This window comes from Chlorocebus sabaeus, chromosome 6, assembly GCF_047675955.1.
Source record: "Chlorocebus sabaeus isolate Y175 chromosome 6, mChlSab1.0.hap1, whole genome shotgun sequence".
Taxonomy (NCBI): domain Eukaryota; kingdom Metazoa; phylum Chordata; class Mammalia; order Primates; family Cercopithecidae; genus Chlorocebus; species Chlorocebus sabaeus.
Window position 1 is genome coordinate 30,086,540 of NC_132909.1, and position 25,296 is coordinate 30,111,835.

Consider the following 25,296-nt stretch of genomic DNA (forward strand, 5'->3'; position numbering starts at 1 on the left):
CATGGAATACTATGCAGCCATAAAAAAGGATGAGTTTGTGTCCTTTGTAGGGACATGGATGCAGCTGGAAACCATCATTCTTAGCAAACTATCACAAGAACAGAAAACCAAACACCGCATGTTCTCACTCATAGGTGGGAACTGAACAATGAGATCACCTGGACTCGGGAAGGGGAACATCACACACCGGGGCCTATCATGGGGAGGGGGGAGGGGGGAGGGATTGCATTGGGAGTTATACCTTATGTAAATAACGAGTTGATGGGTGCTGATGAGTTGATGGGTGCAGCACAGCAACATGGCACAAGTATACATATGTAACAAACCTGCACGTTATGCACATGTACCCTAGAATTTAAAGTATAATAATTAAAAAAAAAAAAAAAAGAAAAACCCCTCTAGCTGATCCAAAGAAGGTCATTATCTTGTATGACTCAACTGATAACCATAGCAAATATGCAACATTCTCTGAGATATGAGAATTGCTTTGATTTATTCTTTAGCTCTCATCCCTCCAGAATCCTAACATTTGGAGCCAGTGATTAAATTTGAATGATATTAAGTTATTTTTCAGGTTTTCCTACCAAAACATTTGGAAGAGTTGGAGTGAAGAAAAGGATGATGCATATGATTGTTTTGTCAGATGTGTTGAACCTCAGTTGAGATTGTGTTTATTACTAATCTTGTACATATTGAAAAAATAGTTATCATGGCTTAATTTTACCTTTGTGAGACACACATACACACGCACGTACAACACACACACATGCACACTCTTACTCCAAGGGCCTATAGACAGAAATAGGCCAATATATAAATAGTGCAACCCCTTTTCAAGTTATTAAATGAAACGAACAAGTGCGGAGAAACCTGCTTTTACTGTTTATAAACTGAGTCTAAAATCAGGAGGTTTGTGAACATCTATTCAATGACAATTGTTTTTTTCAAAGAGTGAACTTGTTTGAATTATAGAGACTTTTTTGCTTTAAACTTTTAAAGAATACTTTTTAAGCTATATGGCTTTACTCTTAAGTTCCTATAGTAAAACATACTAGGTTAAACTAACAGATGAATCCAAAATACCTAAACACATTCTTCTAATTTATCATATTTTGACAAGGAAAAGCCCTTCCATACAAAAATACCAAAATTAATCATGCAACCTAAATTAAGTAGTTGTTCTATGCTGGTCTTATTACATGTGACACTTATCTTTCCACTAGATGGTGCCCTAAGACCAGTAATTTTCTCCTATATTCATGAGCAGTAAATTATTAGGCAATGCTGCAATAAAATTAGAACTCACATTAAAAAAAATTGTAGAAGGTAATTTGTTTTTCCTATGTGAAAGATGATTTGACTATATAAGACAAGGCAGGAAGCCTTTACATTTTCATGCAGTTTGATTTGATTTAGTAAGTTTCTCTTGGTTTAAGTAGTAAATAATAACAAAATTTAAAAAATGAAAATCTGGTTAATGGTTCTACGTGGTTTAGAATTATGTATGTCTGATTTCAGCTTTCATAAGTTGGCTGTGATTTCTATTTAGCCTTTCTAATTTTTCCATTGTGCATTTCCTATTTTTCTATAGTGTGTTCAGTACAATCCCAGAACATCAAAAAGCTTGAGTATTTTCTAGGTTTGATACACTTGCTCTTAAAGAGTAGTCATTGGTTTTGATTGAAGTGGAATGTAATGGTAGGAGAATATAATGCATATCTGGCAAATTTGATCTGTATGTGGACAAAAATTGTACTCTGATTTGAGAACCTTGCATGTGTGAACAAGTAATGATTTCCATACATGCCTTGTACATCACTGGCAGATGGGACAGCATAAGGGAGGAATTGTTTTTAGTTACGGAGAAGAAACTGTGGCACTTGATGGAGGGACTGGAATGTTACCAAATGCAGGCAGACTCTGAAAAGGTCCTTGGGCTAAGATAGGAGTAGAGCTATCAGCCAGCAAGATCAAATCACTGTCTTGATTTTGCACCGTGTGGCAAATACTTTCCTTTCTAATTCAAAACACACTGCTTCAGAACTTAGGGGTCTGAAGATGGTGTTGGTTTATTGGTTCTAGACTATGAAGTTTCAATCTAATGAGAAGAAATAAGCTAACTTGCATGGATATTGGAAATGCTAAAAAACGTATTTTAAAATTTTAGTCTTAATCTTCACGACTTAGTAGACCAGTGGTTTGGTTCCTAATTTCTTATCTGCAAAGTAGATTTCTAGAATATCTTTAAATGAGTGTGGGTAGCCAAAGTAGACAAAATCCCTACTTTTTCAAGCTTTATCTAATACATTTACTTGAAAAGCAAGAAAATAAAATCCTTTGTTCATTTTAAATATTGAGTGTTCACCATAATTTGATATGAATTAGGGTTTTGTTCTGCTTTTCCCCCCCCATCTTCTTCAGAGCATGACTAAGTTAAAAAAATAATAGCCATCTAAGACAGTAGTTCTCAACTTTGGCTACACATTACATCCCTAGGGAACTTTAAAAAAATACCTCTCCACTTTCAGAGACCAGTTTTTATTGCTATGGATGTTGGCCTGAGCATCTGTATTTTTGAAAAATCCTAGGTGATTCTAATATCAGAATTGAGAAGCTGTAACCTAAGGCACAGCTAGTTGATATACATTTAACTGAAAAATAAAGCAATTATTTTAAAACTACAGGTAATGGCAATATTTTAGTGTTAAACTCATTAGTTTAATATCTATTAACTGTACATTTGTAAATTATTTTGTTACATTGAGACATACTTTTTGTTCTGTCATTATATTTGAGAATTTATGTAAATGAATAAATTTCAAGTGCTAGTGAGGTTGTCCAGTACGAGGTTATTTTGTGTTAATCATTCTCTAATAATGACAGCATTTTTTTCCCCTCAGAATCTCAAAGGTTTATTTTTTTGAAATCCCATGATCTTTCTCAGGGAATATTCAACACAATTTTGTGCTTATATAGTGCTTTAAGTACAAGGAAGGACTAGACAATTTGAGTCATTTCTAATTTTTGATCCTATAAATATGGTAATCTTTTAAAACATTTTAAAATTACATTCAGATCTCTGAAAAACATGGCAGTCTTAACCATTGTGAAACAATTTACTTCGTTCTATACACCTATTCCCCAGTTGGGCCTTGCCACCCACTCCTTATTAAGATTTTGAATGTAATATATGAGAAGAAAATAATTTCTTATTAAATAATGATTACAAATTGTACAATATGAACTTTAGGTAATTCTAAAGCATAAATGTTTGGATCTAAGAAAAAACAATTCCTCGAAAGAAGGAAAAATTAGTGACTTTAATGAAGTGGTGCTTCAAACTTTCAACGGCTACCACTTAGAGTACTATTCAGGGAGACTTAACATGTACCTGAGTTATAAAGCACTTTTCTTAGTGGGTCTTTGAGGACTACATGGGCTTTCTTAATGAGAAAAAATGTGTCTGAAAGGCAATGGATTTCAGTTTGCTTTTAAACTCTCAGGCATTATGACATTCTTGAAAACTGGAGTTCCTTCAGGACGTGACAGCCACAATCTGTTGTCTCAATGTGAGGAGATTTACAGCAAATTTTTTAATCTGAGAAGCAGTTTGTCAAATTGTAGCTTTGAGCAGGAAAATATCTCCATGGTTGAAGGGTTAAAATTGTATTCAGAGATTGAACAGGTGAAGCAAAAGCTAAAACTCGTGGAGAATCCTTTGTTGAGGTATGTGTGTCTTTGTAATTCTTAGCTAGTTAGCATCTTTTCTTCCTCGCTGTCTTACTGAGAACTGATACGTCTGTTTGGTTTCTTCATGGTATGTGTTTGATTATCAGAATTCTAACATCTAAGCAAAGGGTGTCCATCCAGTGGTCAGTAGTTCCACCCATGAGATCTCCTTCACCAAGATGACTGATCTGCTGTGGACCCTATGGACAGGCTTTGCCAGGTGCCTTGGGGGAAGAGATAGAAATACAGGTAAAAGGAGAATTTCTTGCTGCAAGTGGCTTTTTTCCTTCTGATTCACCATATGTTTTCATGAATTCTACCAAAAGCTTCCCAGAGATGGTTTTCTGTTATATAGGAAGTAGTGAGAACCCTGCCTTTCATCAGCAGTAGCCATTTACCAGGTGTTCATTTGGTTCCGTCCACTACCAAAGGAGATGCTTCAGTGTGCAGTGTTGGCTCTATTTTCAGAGTGAGATATGAAGGCACTTGGAATAATACTCAACTTGCTTTGTGGGGGGTGTATATTTGTCACTTTGCACACAGCCTATAAATACCTGAAACAGGGTAATTTATAAAGAAAAGAGGTTTAATTGGCTCACAGTTCTGTAGGTCATAAGGACACATGGCAGGGGAGGCCTCAGGAAACTTACAGTCATGGCGGAAGGTGAAGGGGAAGCAGGCAAAGCTTACATGGCTGGAGCAGGAGGGAGAGAGAGAGAGAGAGAGAGGGTAGGTGCTATGTACTTTTAAACAACCAGATCTCATGAGAACTCTATCATGAGACAGCACTAGGAGGATGGTATTAAACTGTTACAAACTGTCCCCATGACCCAGTCACCTCCCACTAGGCCCCACATCCAACATTGGGGATTACAATTGAACATGCAGCTTGGGTGGGGACACAGATCCAAACCATGTGAGGGTGTATATTTGCAAGTATGTTGTTTTCTAGTTCTGTAGTGATCCATTGTTATAAATGCCTACTATGAAGGTGACACTGTTATTGTTTGTCCTGGCCATTTTGTGGTACATGGCATAATGGAGTGCAGTGTTGACTCCATTGAGTTGGAAAGTGGGTATGGAAGACACAATCAAACTCTCATGTATGACATGATTAAGTAGACAATAAACAACTGTTCTTGTCAAAGCTCCAAGAATGTGATTTCAACCTATTTGACTTCAAATGAATTATTGAATTGCCTTGAAACATTAAAGGCATTGGAAGCTTAAAAGGAGTTGACCCAGTTTTTGAGTAAATGGACTTGTGGTTCTTTGTAGCAGTGTATATGTTGGGAAGTTACTTACAGGCCTATATAGAAAAAAGACCATGAGGAAGAAGCATGCTTTACAGATTGTAGTGATTTATGGAAAGGATGTCAAATTTCTAGAATTAAAAAAAAAAAAAAATTGCAACAATATATTTTTAAAATTTCAGTAGTTTTTAGTTTGTTGCTTGCTCTTATCTCATAGATATTGTGATATCTTAGTGCATGACTTTTTTGTTTTAAATTTAGCTTATTTTTATGAGAGATATGGTGAAGGACATTTTACTTGAAATTGGTATCAAAAATTATCTTAATTCTCTAAAAGTTTGCTGAGTGTCACAAATGCTACACTTTGTCTCTCGACACAGTATGCTTTTGAAAACAATGTTGAAATATTAATATTAAAATAAATATATTAGTTAATAAATAGATAACTATTATCTGCTTTAATAGATATCTTTAATATCTATTAAAAATAACTTTTCAAGTTATAATCTTTTTGTTCATTTGGAGTAATTCCTAAGTTTAGATTACAATTGTTCATCCTGGTCCTGTGTATTTCCATAATGTATCAAATTTAATTGTACCTGTTCAACTATTTACCAAAACTGCTACAAGTTAGCAATGAAGCTTGTAATGCAAAAAAATCATATATCATTTTGGGACTTGTGCAGCTGTTCACAAACTGCTTAAGCTGTGCTCTTGATCTTTATCTCGTCAAAATTTCTTAATGGAAGCAAGGCTGGGAGTTTAATTTCCTGCTGTTCACTAGGACATCATCTCACTCCCTTTTTTGTTTTATGTTTGTTAATTTTGTTCTTTCTCATCTCCAATGCTTGATTTATAATAGATGTGTATGTATAAGTAACACATCTGCAGGATAAATCACTGCAATAAAAACACTTTATTTTTTGGCAGAGTAAAAATAACATTGATATTATAAATTGTATAGTAGATAAGAGTTCTTAGATTGGTGAGGAAATTGCAATGTAATTGCCAGAGTGTCATAAATAACCTATCAAATTCTGATAGTTGAGTGTAAAAATGACTGTAAATTTACTAACAGAGGACATTTCTGAGAACTGAGGAATCAAATGGTATCTCTGGTGTGAATATATGGAGCACTTGCTTATGAGTAAATTAAAGCTTATCTGATGGTAATCTATAGCTAACACTTAAAACGAGATATATTGAGTACCTACTATGTGCAGGGTATTAATAGTACTTATAGTTGGGCTTCTCTTTCTTCTTTAGAAAATCTGTTCACTTTAGGTAATGGCTTTATGTTTTAAATTGGTAAGAATACATAATTTGTGTAAAAATCTGTTTTTTCTTCAATATGCAATAATTTTCTATTTTTAATTTTTCTAATGGTAAAAAGAAACAATGGTTATTATGGAAAATATTCAAAGTACAGGCAGACACATACAGAATCAGAAACAAAATTACTCACTGTTCAGTCATTTCTAGACCACCCCGATAGCATTCTAGTGTATGGAGTCGTCTTGCCTTCTCTAGTGCCCCCAAAGGCTTGTCTGTACCCTTCAAGTACAGATAAGTTCAGTGGCTTTGCCTGTTTACTGCAGTTACTGCTTTCATGTACTCAAGGACTTATCATTAGACAATGAGGTCTGTCTTTCTTACAGCTTTGTCTGTGTGTTTGTCTTCTGTTTTATAATGAAAGTCAAGCGAGATTTTTAGTTTTCTGGTATTTCAAGGTTTTGTAAGCGCACTCAGAGGCTTGGCCTATATTATTGATTTGATTAAGATTTATAGAGATCTGATGGTTTTTGTTAATTAATGAGGTAGACTGTTTTTTCCTGTAGCTAAACTGTCCTAAGTCAGTTTGTCAGATTTTAAGTCATTCTTTCTACAAGAATATTAAAATTAGGTAATCCTGAGAACTGCTTAGGTTTATTCAAATGTAATTTATATTAGAATCATAGAATCTCAGATACTTAAGGTTCCTTCTACAGCACCCATGCAATTAGAAAAAAGCTTAAGAGTGCTGAATGCTTTAAAGCCCTTTCTCCCAGCTGTAGGTCCTTAGGATTATTTTTTAACTTTTATGGCAGCTTTGTATGTGAATTTTGTGCTGGGCTGGTCTGAGATGGCTGATAGAGTAGTCTTGCTCATATGGGGACACATTGGGAAGTTGTTACTGTTAAAAATTTGATGCCCTGGTTTAAATAGGATATGTGGGGAGATCAACTTTATTTAAATGCATCTGGGTTGGCTGGTCTCATTGTCATTTCGAGTCTCTACATTTCATGTAGAGAAATGTGTTCTACATTTTTGTGTTTGGACATTTCCCCTCACCTACCTTAAATGTTTCTGTTTTCCCTTAGGATGTGGTCTACCAATTGATATTGTGATAGAAAATAGGGAAAATGGTGACACTTCTGTGGACTGCATGAATGAGGATATTAACATCTCAGGCTTAAGATTTGTTCAGCATGGTGTTGTGGAAGGAATCTTAAGTAAGTGTCTAACTGTTTGGTGTATTTACTCATTCTAGGCTTTGAAGAAAAACTTTTACTTTCTATGGAAGAGAGAATTTAATGAAATGCCACTGTTAAGTCCAGGAATACCTTGTTTTATTGTGCTTCGCAGATATTGAATGTTTTATACATTGAAGGTTTGTGGTAACCCTGCTTCGAGCAAGTCTACTTGGCCTCATTTTTCCAATAACTGGTGCTCACTTTATGCCTTTGTGTGACATTTTGGTAATTCTCACAATATTTCAAACATTTTTATTTTATATTTGTTATGCTGATCTGTGACCAGTGGTCTTTGATATTACTACTGTAATTGTTTTGGGTGACATGAACTGCATCACCATAGAAAATGGTGAACTTAGTAAGTGTTTTGTGTGTTCTGACTGTTCCTACAATCAGCCATGCTCCCTTCTCTCTCCCTCTTCTTGAACTTCTCTATTCTGAGACAAAGCAATATTGAAAGGAGACCAATTAATAACCCTACAATGGCATCTATGTGTTCAAGTGAAAGGAAGAGTTGCACGTCCCTCACATTAAACAAAGTCTAGAAATGATTAAGCCTAGTGAGAAAGGCAAGTCAAAAGCCAAACACATGAATAAGAAAGCAAAACAGCGTTATTACTAATATGGAGAAAGTTTTAGTGGTCAGGATAGAAGATTAAAGCAGCTACAACATTCCCTTAAGCATAAGCCTACACAGCAAGGTCCTAACTCTTTTTAATTCTATGAAGGCTGAGAGAGGCAAGGGAGCTACAGAAGAAAAAGTTGGCTAGCAGAGGTTGGTTAATGAGGTTTAAGGAATCAAGCCATCTCTGTAACATGAAAGTGCAAGGTGAAGCAGCAGTTTCTATTGTAGAAGGTGTGGCAAGCTATCCAGAAGAGCTAGCTGAAATCACTTACGAAGGTGGCTACACTACAACAGATTTTCACTGTAGATGAAAAGACCTTCTATTGGAAGAAGATGCATCTAGGACTTTCATAACTAGAGAAAAGTCATTAGTTGGCTTCAGAGCTTCAAAAGACTGGCCAACTCTTTTACGGGTGACTTTAAGTTGAATCAGTGCTCATTTACAATTCTGAAAATCTTAGGGCCCTTAAGAATTACGCTGTATCTATTCTGCCTGTGCTCTAGAAATGGAACAACAGAGCCTGGGTGGTAGCACATCCGTTGTTTGCATTGTTTGCTGAATATTTCAAGCCCACTGTTGAGATGTACTGCTCAGGAAAAAAAAAAAAATCCTTCCAAAATATTATTGCTTACTGAACAATGCACCTGGCCACCTGAGAGCTCTGACAGAAATGTGCCAGGAGATTAATGTTCTTTTTGTGCTAACACAACATCCATTCTGCAGCCCATGGATCAAGGAGTAATTTTGACTTTCAAGTCGTAATATTTAAGAAATAGACTTCATAAACTATAGCTTCAATTGATAGTGATTTCTCTGATGGATCTGGGCAGAGTCAATTGAAAACCTTCTGGGAAGGATTCACCACTTAGATGTCACTAAGAGCATTCAAGAATTATGAGATGAGGTCAGAATGTCAACATTAACATGAGTTTGGGAGAAGTTAATTCCAACACTCCCACACTCTTTCAGGGTCAAGACGTCAGTGGAGGAAGTAACTGCAGATGTAGTAGAAATAGTGGGAGAACCAGAATTAGAAGTGGAGTCTGGAGATGGGACTGAGTTGCTATAATCTTGTGACAAAACTTGAACAGGTGAGGAGTTGCTTTTTATGGATGAGCAAAGAAGATGATTTCTTGAGATGGAATCTACTCCTGGTAAAGAGACTGAATATTGTTGAAATGACAATATGCCTATATGTGGAAGACTGATTATTTATTTGTGTACACAGCATGACAACTTAGGAATCTTACCCTGAAGTGAAAAATAGTTCAGCCTATTCTTGAAAATGTGTTAGTTTAATACTAATTTCTTCTCGGTGCAGTCATCTTTTTCTTTTAATACTTTCCAATGTGGTGGTCTGTGTTCATTGTTTTCAATTTATCACTAGACTGAAACTAGCTGTCTTCACATTGCAGTAGTATTTGTTTCCTAGGATCTGTGTCTTCTTTCTTGAATAAGATATTTTTTTCTCAAGATATGGGGCAAAGTTGCTCTCTGATATTCTTTTGTGGTAATGAAAAGTGCTATTGCATTTCTGAGGTCAAGTCATTCTTTTTTAAGAATGTTGCTTTTAGATTTTAGAAAATAACTCAAAATAGTCATGTTTTGTATTTTACGAATTTCTAATTCAAGTTTAAATGGAAGCTATTAAATGTTTAGACTATATCTAATGTCAGCTCCAGGCTGTCCCTGATACTGGAAAAGGTACATTACTTCTTAAAGCAGTCAGCTGTATGTTTTCATCACAGACACTCACCATAGTGAGACTCCATCAGAAAACTGTGCTGCCGTGTGAAGTAGCATGAGACACAGCACGCACATCAGTAGAATTTTTAATGAAGAACTTGGATTTACACGGTGACAAGATATGATGAGCTTTTTTGGGGAAATAGTTTGAGTTTAAGTTGTAAATAAATATATAAAATATGAGACCAAGATGTAAGTGCATACTCCTATTCTCTTTCTTCAAAGAAGTTCAGACATTTATTTCTACTAAGTCATGCAAGCTCAATTGTACAAGGTTCTTATGTAGCATTTTCAAAACATAGATTAGTAAGAAAAATAAATCTCATGATTTATGGTAATTTTCAGAGAATTTTAGACCTTAAAATTATAACTTTGTAAACAATTTTGTAACAATTAAAGCTCAGTTGCTTTTATTTAATTACTTTTTATTTTGAGGTAATTATAGATTGACTACTGTTGTAAGAGATAACACAGAGAGATCCTGTATGTACGCTCTTTACCAGTTTCGCCCAGTGGTGACACCTTATGAAACCACAGTATCGTAGCACAGCCAGAGTGCTGACATTCAGTTAGGCTGAGGAGCACATCCATCACCACAGGGATTCCTCCAGTTGCCCTTTTATAGCCACATTCACTTACTTCCCTCTCCCACCAGTCTCTTCCTTAACTGCTAGCAAACCTTAATCTGTTTTCCATTTCTATTATTTCATCATTTCAAAAAAGTTTTAAAAATGAAATCACATTCCTTTTGGGATATGACCTTGTGGGACTGGCATTTGTCACTTAGCATAATTCTCTGGAGCCTCATCCCAGTTGCTGTATGTACCCGTAATTTGTTCCTTTTTATTGTTGGGTAGTAGTCCAATGTGTGGTTGTTCTACAGTTTGTTTATTTACCCATTGGAGGACAGCTAGATTATTTTCAGTTTTTGCCTATTGTCTCTAAAGCTGCTATAAGCATTTGTGTACAGATTTTGGTGAGACTATGCTTTTTATTTCTTCGGAGTAAATGCCTGGGAATACAATTGTAGGTCCTATGGCAGTTGCATGTTTAGTTTTTTAAGGAAACTGCCAGACTGTTCTCCAGAGTGGTTGTACCATTTTCAATTCCCACTAGCAATGTTTGAGTGATCCAGTTTCTTCATATCCTGAAAGCATTTGATGTTTTCACTATTTTTTGTTTTAGCCATTCTGATAGGTGTGTAGTACTGTCTAACTGTGGGTTTAATTATTTCCATAGTGGTTAACGATGTTGAACATTTGTTCATAGGCTTATTTGCTGTTCTTCTATCCTCTTTAGTGAGATGTCTATTTGTGACTTTTGCCTATTTTCTAATTGGATTGTTTGTCCTTTTTTACTGTAGTTTTGAGAGTTATATATATATTCTAGAATACTAGTCCTTTGTCAAGTGTGTGTTTTGCGGATACTTTCTGCTGCGTTGTAGCTAGTCTTTTTATCTTCTTTATATGGGCTTTTACAGAGTAAAGTTTTTATTTTGTCCAATTTATCAATTTTTCCTTTTATGGATTGAGCTTTTCAGTGTTAAGTTTAAGAACTCTTTGCCTAGCTGTAGATTTCAAAATATTTTCCCCTATCTTTTTCTGAAATTTTTATGGTTTTACATTCTATATAAAGTTGTGATCCAGTTCTTAGTAATTTTGCTGTAAGATGGGAGGTTTAGGTCAAGGTTCATTTTTTTTGCCTGTGGATGTCCAGTTGCTCCTTTACCATTTCTTGAAAAGATTGTCCTTCCTCCAATAAATTGGTTTTACGTTTTTTTCAAATATTGTTTGGGCATATTTGTATAGGTCTATTTCTGTGTTCTCTATTCTGTTTCACTGATCCACTGATCCTATTTCTTCACTAATACCTGTAGCTGGATTTACATCTTGAAATCAAATAGAGTGATTTCTCCCACTTGGTCTCTATGAAAATTGTTTTAGCTACCCAAGTTCTTTGCCTTTCAATATAAATTTTAGAATAATTTTGTATACACAAATCATGCTGAAATTTTGATAGGAATTTTAATAAACTTGTATATAAATTTGGGAAGAATTGACATCTTTATTATGTTGAGTCTTCCAGTCTGTGAACATATTTCTCTGTTTATTTATATCTTTGATTTCTTTCATCAACATTATGTAGTCTTCAGCATACAATTGTTGTTTGTGTTTTGTTTTTTTATTTTAGATTTCATTTTAGATTCATGAGGGACATGCGCAGGTTCATTACATGAGTAAATTGTATGTCACTGGGGTTTGATGTGCAAATGATTTAGCCACTCAAGTAGTGAGCACAGTATCCAATAGGTAGGTTTTTTGACCTTTATTCACCTACCACTCTCCCCGCTAAAGTAGGTTCTGTTGTCTGTTGTTCCCATCTTTGTGTCCATGTGTCCTGAGTTTTTAGCTCCCATTTATAAGTGAGAACATGCAGTATTTGGTTTTCTGTTCCAGTGTTAACTTGCTTAGAATAATGACCTCCATTTGCATCCATGTTGCTTCAAGGGACACGATTTTTTTATGTCTGTGTAGTATTCCACGGTATATATTTACCACATTTTCTTTATCCAGTCCACCATTGATGGGCATCTAAGTTGTTCCCATGTCTTTGCTATTGTGACTAGTGCTGCAATGAACATATGAGTTTGTGTGTCTTTTTGGTAGAATGATTTATATTCCTTTGGGTATATATCCAGTAATAGGATTGTTAGGTCAAATGGTAGTTGTGTTTTAAGGTCACTGAAAAATCTTGAAACTGCTTTCCATAGTGACTGAATTAATTTACAGTACCACCAAGAGTGTTTAAGCATGCCTTTTTCTGTAACTTCACCAACATCTGCTATTTTTTGACTTTAATTACGACCATTCTGACTGATGTGAGATGGTATCTCATTGTGGCTTTTATTTGCATTTCTCTGATTACTGATATTGAATATTTTTTCATATGCTTGTTGGCCATGTGTATATCTTCTTTTCAGAAGTGTCTGTTTATGTCCTTTACCCATTTTTAAATGGGTTTGTTTGGTTTTTGCCTTTTTTTTTCTTATAGATTCTAGCCATTAAGACTTTGTCAGATGCATAGCTTACAAATATTTACTCTCATTCTGTAGGTCGTTTACTCTGCTGATACCCTGCAGTAGCTCTTTAGTTTTTCTTCTAAGGTTTTTATACTTTTAGATCTTACTTTTAAGTCTTTAATCCATTTTCAGTTGGTTTTTTAATACAGTGAAAGGAAGAGGTTCAGTTTCAATCTTCTGCATATGGCTAGCCAGTTATACCAGCAAAATTTATTGAATAGGGAGTTTTTTCTCCATTGCTTGTTATTATTAGATTGTCATACTATATTTTTAAGTTCAATGTTCGTATGTTTATTGCTAGTATATAGAAATAGAATTGATTTCTGTATGTTCATTTTGTATTTTGTGACCTTGCTGAATGTTACCTATTAGTTATAGAAGTGTTTTTGTAGATTCCTTGGGATTTTCTATGTAGACAATCATGTTATCTGTAAGTATCAAAAGTTGTTTTTTCTTGTTTTTGTTTTGTTTTCTGATTAGTATGCCTTTTTTTTTTTTTTTTTTTTTTTTTTAAATTTCTTGCCTTATTACACTGGCTAGAACTTCCAGCACTATTTTGAATAAGAGTAGATAGCTTAACTTTATTTTTCATGTTATGGGGAGTATATTCAATATTTCATCATTAAGAATGAGGTTAATTAGGTGTTTTATGGATATTCTTTATCAAGTTAAAGAAGTTCTCCTCTATTTCTCTTTTTCTGAGAACTTTTATCATAAATGAATGTTGACTTTCCTTAATGCTTTTTCTGCATTTCCTGAGATGATCACCTGATTTTTATTATTAGAAAAAAAAAATAATGATGGGTTATACTGGTTGACTTTCAAATTTTGAACCACCCTTGCCTCAATGGCATAAATACCACTTTGCCATAGTGTATAATCTTTTTATATTTTGCTGACTTGTACTTGCTAATGTTTTATGAGGAAATTTTGCATCTATATTCATAAAGAATATTGGTCTGTAGTTTTGTTTTTTTGAACTCCTGTCTTTGGTTTGGGTATCACTAATACTAGCTTCATAAAATGAACTCTGAAGCATTATTTTTCTCTTATTTTCTAGAAGAAATTTTGTAGAATTACTGTTAATTCTTCAAATGTTTAATAGATTTCTCCAATGAAACCATCTGGGCCACGAAATTTATCTTTTGGAATTTTTAAAATTATGAATTCAATTTTCTTAATAGGTAAAGAACTATTCAAATGCCCTATTTTGTATAGAGTAAATTTTGGTAGTTTTTGTTTTAGCAGTATTGAACTGTTTCTTCTAAGTTGTCAAATTTACATATATCGGAATTTTTTATAGTCTTTTCTTTTGATGTTGGCAGGGTCTGTAGTGATAATCTCTGTTTCGTAATCTATATTGGTAGCTCGTTTGTTCTCTCTCTTTTAAGAACCAACTCTGTTTCATTGATTTTTAGAAATTGTTCTGTTTTCAATTTCATTGGTTTTTGCTGTTTTTATTATGTCATTCCCTCTGCCTGTTTTGGGTTTGTTTTGCTTTTGATTAATGTGCACACTTAATGTTAACAAACTTCCCTCTCAGCATTACTTTAGCTGTGTTCCACAAATTTTTATATTTTGTATTTTCATTATTTGACCCATGCAGAATTTAGAAGTGTTAGTTTCTAAGTATTGGTAGTATTACTATTATCTTTTAGTTGATCCCTAGTTTGATTCCATGGTTGTCAGAAAACACAGTGTATGACTTAAGCTCTTTGAAATTTGTTGAGGTTTGCTTCATGACCCAAGATGTGGTCTATCTTGTTAAGTGTAAAGTGACCCTATGAAAAGAATACGTATTCTGCTGTTGTTGGGTATTTCATTCTATAAATATCAACTAGATCAAATTGGTTGGTGGTATTATTGAGTTTTTCTGTATTCTTTCTGATTTTCTGTTTAGTAATTCTGTCAGTTTTGATATAGGGTTGCTAGCATCTCTAAGCACAAGTATGGATATGTTTGGCTTTTCAGTTCTGTTAGTCTTTGCTTCACGTATCTTGCAGTTCTGTTATTTGTTGTATGCCTATTTAGGATTGCTATGTTGTCATTTTGGTGAAACATATTTCTGATTATATAATGTTATTATCTGTCTCTGGTAATTTTCTTTGCTCCAAAGTCTACCTTATCTGACATTAATATATCCACACTTGCCTTCCCTTGATTAATGTTTGCATGATACATCTTTTTCCACCATTTTACTTTCAACTTGCCTATATTATTTTGTTTAAATTTGGTTGTTGACAGCCTATAGTTGAGTCATGTTTTTAATCCACTCCGTGAATCTGTGTCTTTTAATGTCTTTATATTTAGACCATTTACATTTAATTATTGATGTTTAGTCATTAATCTATTTGTTGTTTTCTGTTTGTTCTGCTTTTTATTTCTTGATTTGCATTTTTCTGCCATCCTGGGGATTACCTGAGCAGTTTTCATAGTTTCATTTGTTTTTGAGTATATCTTTTTGTATAACTATTTTTTTTAGTGATTGCTTCAGGTAATATATGTACATAGCCTCACAGTTTACTGGTGTCTTCATTCACCAGTTCAAGTCAAGTAGAGAAACTCTGCTTTTCTTTACATCTCTTGTGGAGCACCCGATTCTGTCGCTGATCGTGGCACCACTATGTAACCCGCATGAACCTAGGGGGACCAAACAAAGCTGGGCAAATGTGGGAATAAAAGACAAGAGACCAAAGAGTATATTTAGAAGAAGCAGTCAGGGGGCACCTTGCCTCTAGTGGACAAGAGCCCTGAGCTTTACACAGTCTTCCATATTTATTAGGCAAAAGAGATAGTGAGAAGGGGAATGGAAGAAGGGATCAGCTGCTTGGTCCAGAGCAGGCTTGCAAGAATGCAGTCTTTGAACAACGGGCTGTAGATGTCACAGTAGATAACCTCAGCACCAGGGAGTGATTGCCTCCAGCAAACCTTCTGTCAGCAGGAGCAGTCGTGAGTTTGCCTACATCCTGCATTCATGAAAAACAGTTTGTTGTTTGATCATACAGCCTCCAGTGGAATGCTGAGTTGGTCACATCCCACCAGCCTTTGGCTCCCTGCAATTTCTTTTTATAATTGCCTTAAACATCTCCTTTATGTACATATAGAACCACATTAGACAGTGATAATATTTTCATTTCAAATTTCAAACATAATTTAAACTCAAGAGGAGAAGGAAAGCCTATTTACTGGTATTTTTGCTTACTTTTGCTTCTTTTTCCTTTCTGATGTTCCAAGGTTCCCTCTTTTATTATTTCTCTTTTGTTCAGAGAACTTTCTTTACCCATTCTATTAGAGTAGATCTGCTGGTTGCTAATTATCTTAGTTTCTCTTCTTCTTAGAATGTTTTGATTTCTTCATCATTCCTGAGGAATATCTTTACTGGCTATAGGATTCTGGATTGACAGTTTTTTTCTTTCCACCCTTAAATAATACTGGGCCTCTTTTGTCTGCCATCCATGGTTTCTGATGCTCTCAATCACAATTTCTCTCCAGTGGGTAAGGTGTAAATTTTTCACTGATGCTTTCAATACTTTCTTTTTGTTTTTGCCATTAGTTTTCAGTAATTTAATTATGATATATGTTTTCACAGATTTATTTGAGTTTATCCTGTGTGGAGTTTGCTCAGCTTCTTGACTCTATGGGCTTATTGTGTCTTACCAAATGTGGGAGCTTTTAGTCATTATTTCCTCAATTACCTTTTTGGCCTCACCTTCTTTCTCCTCTCCTTCCAGGTCTGTAATGACACAAATATTGGATCTTTTGTTATAGTCCAATTAGGTCCCTGAAGCTCTGTTTATGTTTATTTTTCAGTTTAATTTCTATTGTTCAGATAGGGTAATTTTTATTGTTCTATCTTTGTATGCACTGTTTCTTTCCTCTGTTCTTTTCATTCTGCTGTTGAACTTATCATTGAGCTATTTATTTCAATTATTCTTCAGTTCTAAAATTTTTTTTTTGTGTGTGTGTGTGTGTGTGTGTATATGTATGTATATACACACCATGAAATACTACTCAGAAAATAATGAACTATGAAAAATAAATAATGTCTTTTGCAGCAACTTAGATCAAGCTGGAGACCATTATTCTACAGGAAGTAACTCAGGAGTGGAAAATCAAATACTACATGTTGTCACTTACAAGTGGGAGCTAAGCTTTAGGTGTACAAAGGCTTACAGACTGGTATCACCAACATTGGAGGCTCAGAATAGATAAGGTTGGAAGGAGGGTGAAGGATGAAAAACTACCTGTTGGGTACAATGTGTACTATTTGGGTGATGTATATTCTAAAATCCCAGACTCTCCACCACTATACAATTCATCCTGTAACCAAAAAGCACATGTACTCTGTATTAGGATGTTCTTGCACTGCTATAAAGAAATATGTGAGGCTGGGTAGTTTATAGGAAAAGGGGTTTAATTGGCTAATGGTTCTGCAGACTATATAGGAAGCATAGTGGCATCTGCTTCTAGGGAGGTCTCAGGAAGCTTACTATTATGGCAGAAGCCAGAGGGGGAGCTGGCATATTGCGGCTCCTGGCTGGACCAGGAGCAAGAGAGAGATAGAGGGGCTGGAGGTATCATACACTTTTAAATGACCAGATCTCACAAGGTCTCACTTACTATCCTAAAGACAGCATCAGGCCATGAGAGATCTGCCCCCATGATCCAAAAACCTACCACCAGGCCCCACCTTCAGCATTGGGGATTACAATTCAACATGAGATGTTGGCAGGGAAAAATGTATATCCAAACTATATCATTCTGCCTCGGACTCTCCCAAATCTCGTGTCTCTCTCACATTGCAAAATACAATCATGCCTTCCCAATAGTCACCCAAAGTCTTAACTTGTTCCAACATTAACTCAAAGTTTAAGGTTCAAAATCTCATCTGAGTCTCATCTGAACAAGGCAAGTCCAGTCCACAAATGAGCCTGTAAAGTCAAAAGGAAGTTATGTACTTCCAAGATAGAATGGAGCTATAGTCATTGGGTAAACATTCCCATTCCACAAGGGAGGAACCAGACAAAAGAAAGGGGTTACAGGCCCCATACAGGTTTAAAACCCAGCGGGGCAGTCATGAAATCTTAAAGCTCCAAAAAAATCTCCATTGACTCCATGTCCCATACCCAAGTTACACTGATGGAAGGGGTGAGCTCCTGAGGCCTTGGGCAGCTCTTCCCCTGTGCCTTTCGAGAGTTCAGCTCCTGCAGCTGCTCTCACTGGCTGTTGAGTGCCTGTGGCTTTTCCAGGCTCAGGGTGCAAGCTGATGGAGGATCTACCATTCTCAGATCTGGAGTTTGGCCACCTGCTTCTCACAGCTTCACTAGGCAGTGCTCCAGTGGGGACTCTAGAGGTTCCATCCCCACATTTCCTCTAGGCACTGCCTTAGTAGAGGTTCTCCATGGGGGCTCTTCCCCTACAGTAGACTTCTATCTGGACACCCAGCAGGCTTTTCTGTACGTCTGTTGTGCCCAGACCGCTTGTTCCCCAAAGAAGACCACCAGAGTCCAGAGTCAAAGCCAAGCGGCAAGGATCTTTACTATAAGTTCGAACCTGGTCCCTCCATTCCACAGCATACAAGAGGGCCCCGAACAATGCGAGTGTTTGCTTTTTATAGCCCGAAAGTTACAGGGGAACAAAGGAATTCTTTTGGTTCCCGTGCTTTCAGTAAAACTTTGAACGGCTGCCTCCTTATCGGAGACTTTCCAGGTGGTGTTTGTACTGGGCTCAGGGAGTTTGAGAGATATATGGCGATATGTGGTGGGATGGGAGGATAGGATGTGTTTGTACTGGGCTCAGGAAGTTTGAGAGATATATGGCAATATGTGGTGGGATGGGAGGATGGGATGTGTTTGTACTGGGCTTGTTTGTTTTGAGCCCGGGGCTGAGGAATGTGCCTGATTTCTTTTCATGTCCTCTGAAATCTATGTAGAGGGTACCAAGCCTCATGCACTCTTATGCTTTGTGCACTCACAGGCTTAACACCATGTGGAAGCTGCAAAAGGCTATGGTGGCTTACCCACTCTGGATTGGTGGCACGAGCAGTATCTGCGACTCTTTGAGCCACAGCTGGAGCCAGAACAGCCAGAATGTGGGGAGCATTGTCCTGAGGTTGTGCAGGCTTTGGGAACCTTGCCCTGGCTACCCAAACAATTCTTCCCTCCTAGGCCTTTGGGCTTGTGATAGAAGGGGCTGGTGAGAAGAGCTCTGAAATGCCTTCAAGGCCTTTTCCCCATTGTCTTGGATATTAGCACTTGGATCCCTTTTAGTTAAGCAAATATCTAACAAGTAGTTGTTCCACAGCTTGCTTGAATTCTTCTCCCCCAGAAAGCTTTTTCTTTCTCTGCCACATGGCCAGGCTGCAAATTTTCTAAACTTTTATGCTCTGCTCCCTCTTTAAAGCTCCAGCTTAAAGTCATTACTTTGCTCTTGCATCTGGGCATAGATTGTTAGAAGCAGCAGCCAGGCCACTTTTTGAGTGCTTTGTGGCTTAGAAATTTCTTCTGCCAGATACTCTAAGTCATTGCTCTGTAGTGCAAACTTCCACAGATTCCTAGGGCATGAATAGAATGCAGCCAAGCTCTTTGCCAAGGCATAACACACGTGACCTTTGCTCCAGTTTCTTGTAAGTTTCTCATGTCCATCTGAGGCTGGGCTTCATTGTCCGTATCACTGTCAGCATTTTGGTCATAACCATTTAACCAGTCTGTAAGAAATTCCAAACTTTTTCTCATCTTCTTGTCTTTCTTGGAGCCCTCCACACTTTTTCTAACCTCTGCCTGTTACCCAGTTCCAAAGCTGCCTCCAAATTTTCAGGTGTTTTTAAAGCAATGCCCCACTCCTCAGTACCAGTTTTCTGTATTAGGCTGTTCTTGCATTGCCATAATTAAATTTAAAAAGAAAAGAGGTTTAATTGGCTCATAGTTCTGCAGGCTTTAGAGGAAGCATGATGTTGGCAATTTGCTTAGCTTCTAGGGAGGCCTCAGGGAGCTTACAATCATGGTGGAAGGTAAAGAGGGAGCAGGTACCTCACATGGCAAAAGCAAGAGCAAGTGAAAGGGGGTGGGAGGGGGCACACACTTAAATGACCATATCTCACAAGAACTCACTTATTGAAATGACAGAACCAAGCCAAGAGAGATTTGCCCCCATAATCCAAACACCTCCCACCAAACCCTACCCTCAGCATTGGAGATTACAGTTCCATATGAGATTTGGGTGGGGACAAATATCCAAACTATATTACAGTCCTAAAGCTATTGAAATAAAAAATAAAAATAAAATTTTAATTGGATGCTTTCTATGTTCTGTTTCTTTGCTGAGACTCATTTTTCATTTGTTTGAAGTATGTTCGTAATTGCTCGTTGAAGCATTTTTATCCTGGCTGCTTTCAAATTATTGTCAGCTAATTCTGTCATCTCTGACATCTTGGTTTTGGCATCAGTTGATTGTCTTATTCAATTTGACACCTTGGTTCTTGGTATGACGAGTAATTTTCATTTGAATCCTGGACATTTTTTGTATTACATTATGAAAGTCTGGATCTTCTCTAACTTCTCTGACATTCCTGCAGGAAGATAAAAGATGGGGGTAGGTGGCCATCAACTTGTTAAGGTAGAAGTCATAGTTTCCCCTTGGCCTCTGTTGATACTCAAGCAGGGTGGAGGAGCTCCTTGTTACTGCTGGCTAAGGGTGGGAATTCTAGCTTCCCATTTGGTCTCTGCTGACACTGTAGTATACGGGGCTGGTCTTCTTACCATTGGCTAATTGTGAAAGTTGTAATCTCCACTACGCTTGCTCTGACACCACCCCAGTGAGGAGGGGGCAAGCATCTTGTTGCTGCTAGGTGGGGGTATAAGCCCAGGCTCCTCAGTCTTCACTGATACTGCTGCAGAGAGGGCCTTGTAACCAGTTAGTGGGGATGAAAGTCCTGGCTCCCTGTTTTGCTTTCACTGATTCCACCCCAGTGGGAGTGTTGGGATACCTGGTTATAGCCTTCAGAGGGCAAAAGTCCAGGTTCTTCTCGACCTTGGCTGGCATGATGGGAATGGGGTTGCTCTTTTATTTTGTGCTGTTTGGCTGGAATGGAGGTATTATTATCTGTTTTCAGTCTTTCTAGGTTGCCTAGTCGTTTGACTAGACAAAGCAGTATTTTGGGGACTTTTTTTGTCTTTGTCTGTTTGTGTACTGGATTGCCAGCTACATCAGCTCCAAGTCTGGGGATTGTGAAATGAAAAGAAAACCCTGGGAACTTCCCAGTGTGTTGGTGTTTTTTCTTGGATCTTGAGGTCTGTTGCTGGTCTGCCACCTTCTCTCCATTTTTCATCTTATATTTATTTTATATATAATGCCCATGGTTTTTGGTTATACCTAGCAGGAAAAATAGAGACATCCCTATTGTTTCACAAGTGGCAGTTACTTTTTAATTGCCAAATTATCTGTTCATCTTTATAACTGAGTTTGAATATGATCGTATCATTTGCCAGATAGCTGCTATTCCCATTCTTTTTAAATTTGATATGATTCCTGATAGTTTGATATTTAACTATTTGTATATGTATTTTTAATATAATCACTCCTATGTCTTTTTTGCACATAACCCCAAGCTGACATTTTTTCAGCTTAAGTCCCAGTTAGCAGATTTTTAAAAACATCTCAACAGAATACATAAGTTAGTGTGTACATATGTGGTTTGGAGACATTTGAATTAGTTGTTAATTTTAACCTGTATAGCGGTGAAGACCATTACTTAATTCATAGAAGCAATTTTTAAGTTGGATTGGGGTATCTTATAACTGGCATTTTTTTAATGTAGGGCCTTGTTTCTAGTCTCAAATTATACTTTACTAAACTCAAATACTGTTCTTCACTAATTGAGTATATGAGAGAATGGTCATTTTGAATAAGTGCATCTTTCAACAAAATTGTTAAAGGATTTCTACTTTTGGCAGAATCTGAAAACTGATTTGTCTAAAATGAAAGACAATGGAACAGGAATTGAATGTTGACACTCAGTCTGTGTGTTGGGGTGGGGTGGGGTGGTTTGAAAATGATGCATGCTAATGACTTGCTAATCTGGAACAAATGAAGTGTTGGTTTAAAATACCTAATAAAGCTTATCTGTAAAACATTTTATCTTTGTGCTTTGCATTTGCACTGTGTAAACGGCTAAAAAGTGATTGTAATAAAACTCTTCCTGCGTTTTTGGAACTGATTGTTATCTTAAATTGTAACTTGCAGGGTGCTGGCGTAGAAATATATGGGAGTAAGTGCGGGTTCCCTGAGTGAGAATGGACCTGCTGTTGCAAGGAAGGGCTCCTCATTAAGCTGAACATCAGCTGAGACACTTGCTTTCTAAAGGTTGGAGTGATTTCACCTAAGAAATTATGCTTTATTACATTCCCATGTTGGGTCCTATTGTTTTCTGATTTTGAAAGGCCTAAATAGTATATAAATTCTAATAATATCAGTAGCTAATGGTTGAAAGTCTTTTGCAAGAATGCTTTGTTGCCTATAGATCTGCAGAAATGACAGAGGAATGCTGCATCACACTGTGCTACAGCATGTCAATCAGCATAGTTTTTCTGCTTTATTTTTAAAATAGTGTGAAAAAAGCCAAGATTTTTTAAGCAGGCAGTGTTGAAAAGACAGTTCCTTAAAACATTTGTTTCAGTGTCACAGGTCTTCTTAGATAAGCATTATGACATTCCCAAAATATCCATGGTGAGTAATATCATAAAATGAAGGTTATGGTGTTTTCTTGGTGACAGCTACAATTTTCTCTAACCTGCAAGAAAATGCCCAAGATGAAACTGAAGGTATGCAATATTTAGGAATTTTAGATAGAAAAATCAGACCTAATTTACTTGTTTTTAGCATTAAAATCTGATTAAGGATCCGAGTCTTCCTGCTTTTTTCTTTTTTCTTTTTCTTTTTTCTTTTTTTTTTTAAGATTGCTGGAATATATTTGGGCATGGAGAAAGAGAAGTTTGGTAAAGCTATAATATTATAGAATCTGAGGGAGAAAGGAACTTTCAAAAGTCAGCTAGTTCAACTGTTCATTCAAAACTTTGATATTGTGGTTTCTGTGGTCCTGCAGTTCCCTTCTTGCCGTGGTTGGCTTTCTATAAACAGATAGAATGAGGATGGGTGTGTGATAGCAGTGGTGGCTCCGGCTGGCTTCTGTTGAGGTTGGAGGTGGGGAAATCCATGTGCCAGGTTGAGGGCTGTGTTTACTGGAGTGGATAGTGGAATTTGCCTCCATTTTTTATTGGTAGAAGGAAGTGCCTCCCTGTCATCTGCCTCTCTTGGCAGCAAAGGTGAGCTAACTCACTGGATATTTGTGAACTTCAAAGTGATGACATAGATCTCAGTCTACTAAATCTCAGTCATAGAGAAGAATTAAGCATTGCCTGAGTTAAGGAAAGTTTAAAGCGGTTTCAAGAGTACTCCTTGTCATCCTTCAGGGTCCACTCCTGAAGAACTAGGTCTTTATTTCTTCACAGGTCTGAAGGGTAAAGTCAAGGTGTCAGCTGGACAGTGCTCTGATTTGAAAGCTCAGTTGGGGCTGGACACAATGGCTCACGCCTGTAATCCCAGCACTTTGGGAGGCCAAGGTGGGCAGATCACCTGAGGTCAGGAGTTCGAGACCAGTCTGACCAACATGGAGAAACCCCGTCTCTACTAAAAATACAAAATTAGCCAGGTTTGGTGGTGCATGCCTGTGATCCCAACTGCTCGTGAGGCTGAGACAAGAGAATCGCTTGAACCCGGGAGGCAGAGGTTGCAATGAGCCGAGATTGCGCCATTGCACTCCAGCCTGGGCAACAAGAATGAAACTCCATCTCAAAAAAAAAAAAAAGCTCAGTTGGAAGAACCTACTTCTGAACACATTCATGCTACTCATCAACAGAATTCATTTCTGTAGGTTGTAGGACAGAGGTCTCTGTTTTCTTGTTGGCTGTTGGCTGGGGCTTGCACTTAGCTTCTAGAGGCTGCTCTCAGATTCTTGCCCCATGGTCCCCTCTATCTCGGCAAAAGAGACCCTCCCTCAAGGCAAACCTTTCATGCTTTGAATCTCTCTGACTTCCTCTTTTCCAACCAGCTGGAGAAAAGTGATTAGGAACCTTAATTACATTACAAATTGCAGTGCAAAGTCCTTTTGCCATTTTATCGTCATGAAAATAATACCAGGGGGCTGGGATCATGGGGCTCATCTAGAGTTTGCTTCAAGATTGGGAATTAAAGCAAAATAGCACTGTCTTACCTATCTGCATCCTAGTTCCTAACACAATGCTTAACAGATAGTAAATATCCAGCAAATATCTGTTGAGTGGAGAACATTCTAAGATGAAAAGGGTAGACAAATAGTTCAAAATTTGTGATCCTGTATGAAGATCAGGAAACCGCATAAAAGAACAAGACAGTCGCTCATTGAGATTCTTATGGCAAGGAATTTGTAAACTCCAATTCGATGACAGGAGGAATGTTTGGCAGAAAAAACTTGAAAGCTCTAACAAACTGTGTAGAAATATTCATGTTTTAGTTGGGCTAGCTTGTATACTGAACTTTGTCATAGTTTGTTTCTCCAGAAAATAAAGCACTTAAAATTCAGACAAGTAGAAAGGCAGATGTAGCTGAAAGAGTAGATCCAGAGGAGCTGATGTAATGTGCACCTGCTGAAATGGAGCTTTATGCAAGATCTGACCTTTCTGAGCAAGTTGAGGGAAATTGTAAATGAACTGGTTCTTGCCTTTACACAAAAAGGCCAGATAAAGAAGAAAAGGTTAAGTGAACTGGGGATCATGCAAGCTGATGACAACCTAATGTCACAAGTGATGTTTGTTGGAATTATGGGGATCCAGTTCAAGTGGAATGAGAAAGAGTGTTTTGGCACATTTCTGATCACAATGATATTAGATAGCAAGATAGTATATTTTGCACACGCTGCCCGAAGAATCACTGTTGCCGTTGTAGTTTGCTTTATGTCTGTATTTTATATTTGATTATTCTGCTGGGCTTGAGTATAGATTTATTTCTGTTAGCAGATGTTGCACATCAAACACTCCTTCTTTATAAGAAAGATTGTAAAAATATATAACAGAAAATATTTGGAGATTTCTTATCTGAAAGCCTCATTTTCTTAAACATATAGTTCTCTTGTAATAAGCCCATTTGTAACTGTCTAGTGTAATTATACTTTAATCGGGCGCTTCAAAGAGGAGGAAGAAAGGAAGAGAATGCGAGATGAGTGCATAAAATGCAATAGATGTCACATGTACAGCCTTCTTCTCAGAGTGTCTTCTTATCCCAATTACAGTGAGTCCGATTTCCACCCTAGATTTGCATAA

The 25,296-nt window shown here is 36.9% G+C and overlaps 1 pseudogene; it reads left to right on the forward strand.

Moving 5' to 3' along the window:
- LOC103235479 (SHC SH2 domain-binding protein 1-like) overlaps positions 1–24,951 on the forward strand; it is a 47,771-nt pseudogene extending 22,820 nt beyond the window's left edge.
- Positions 24,952–25,296: the final 345 nt, after the last annotated feature.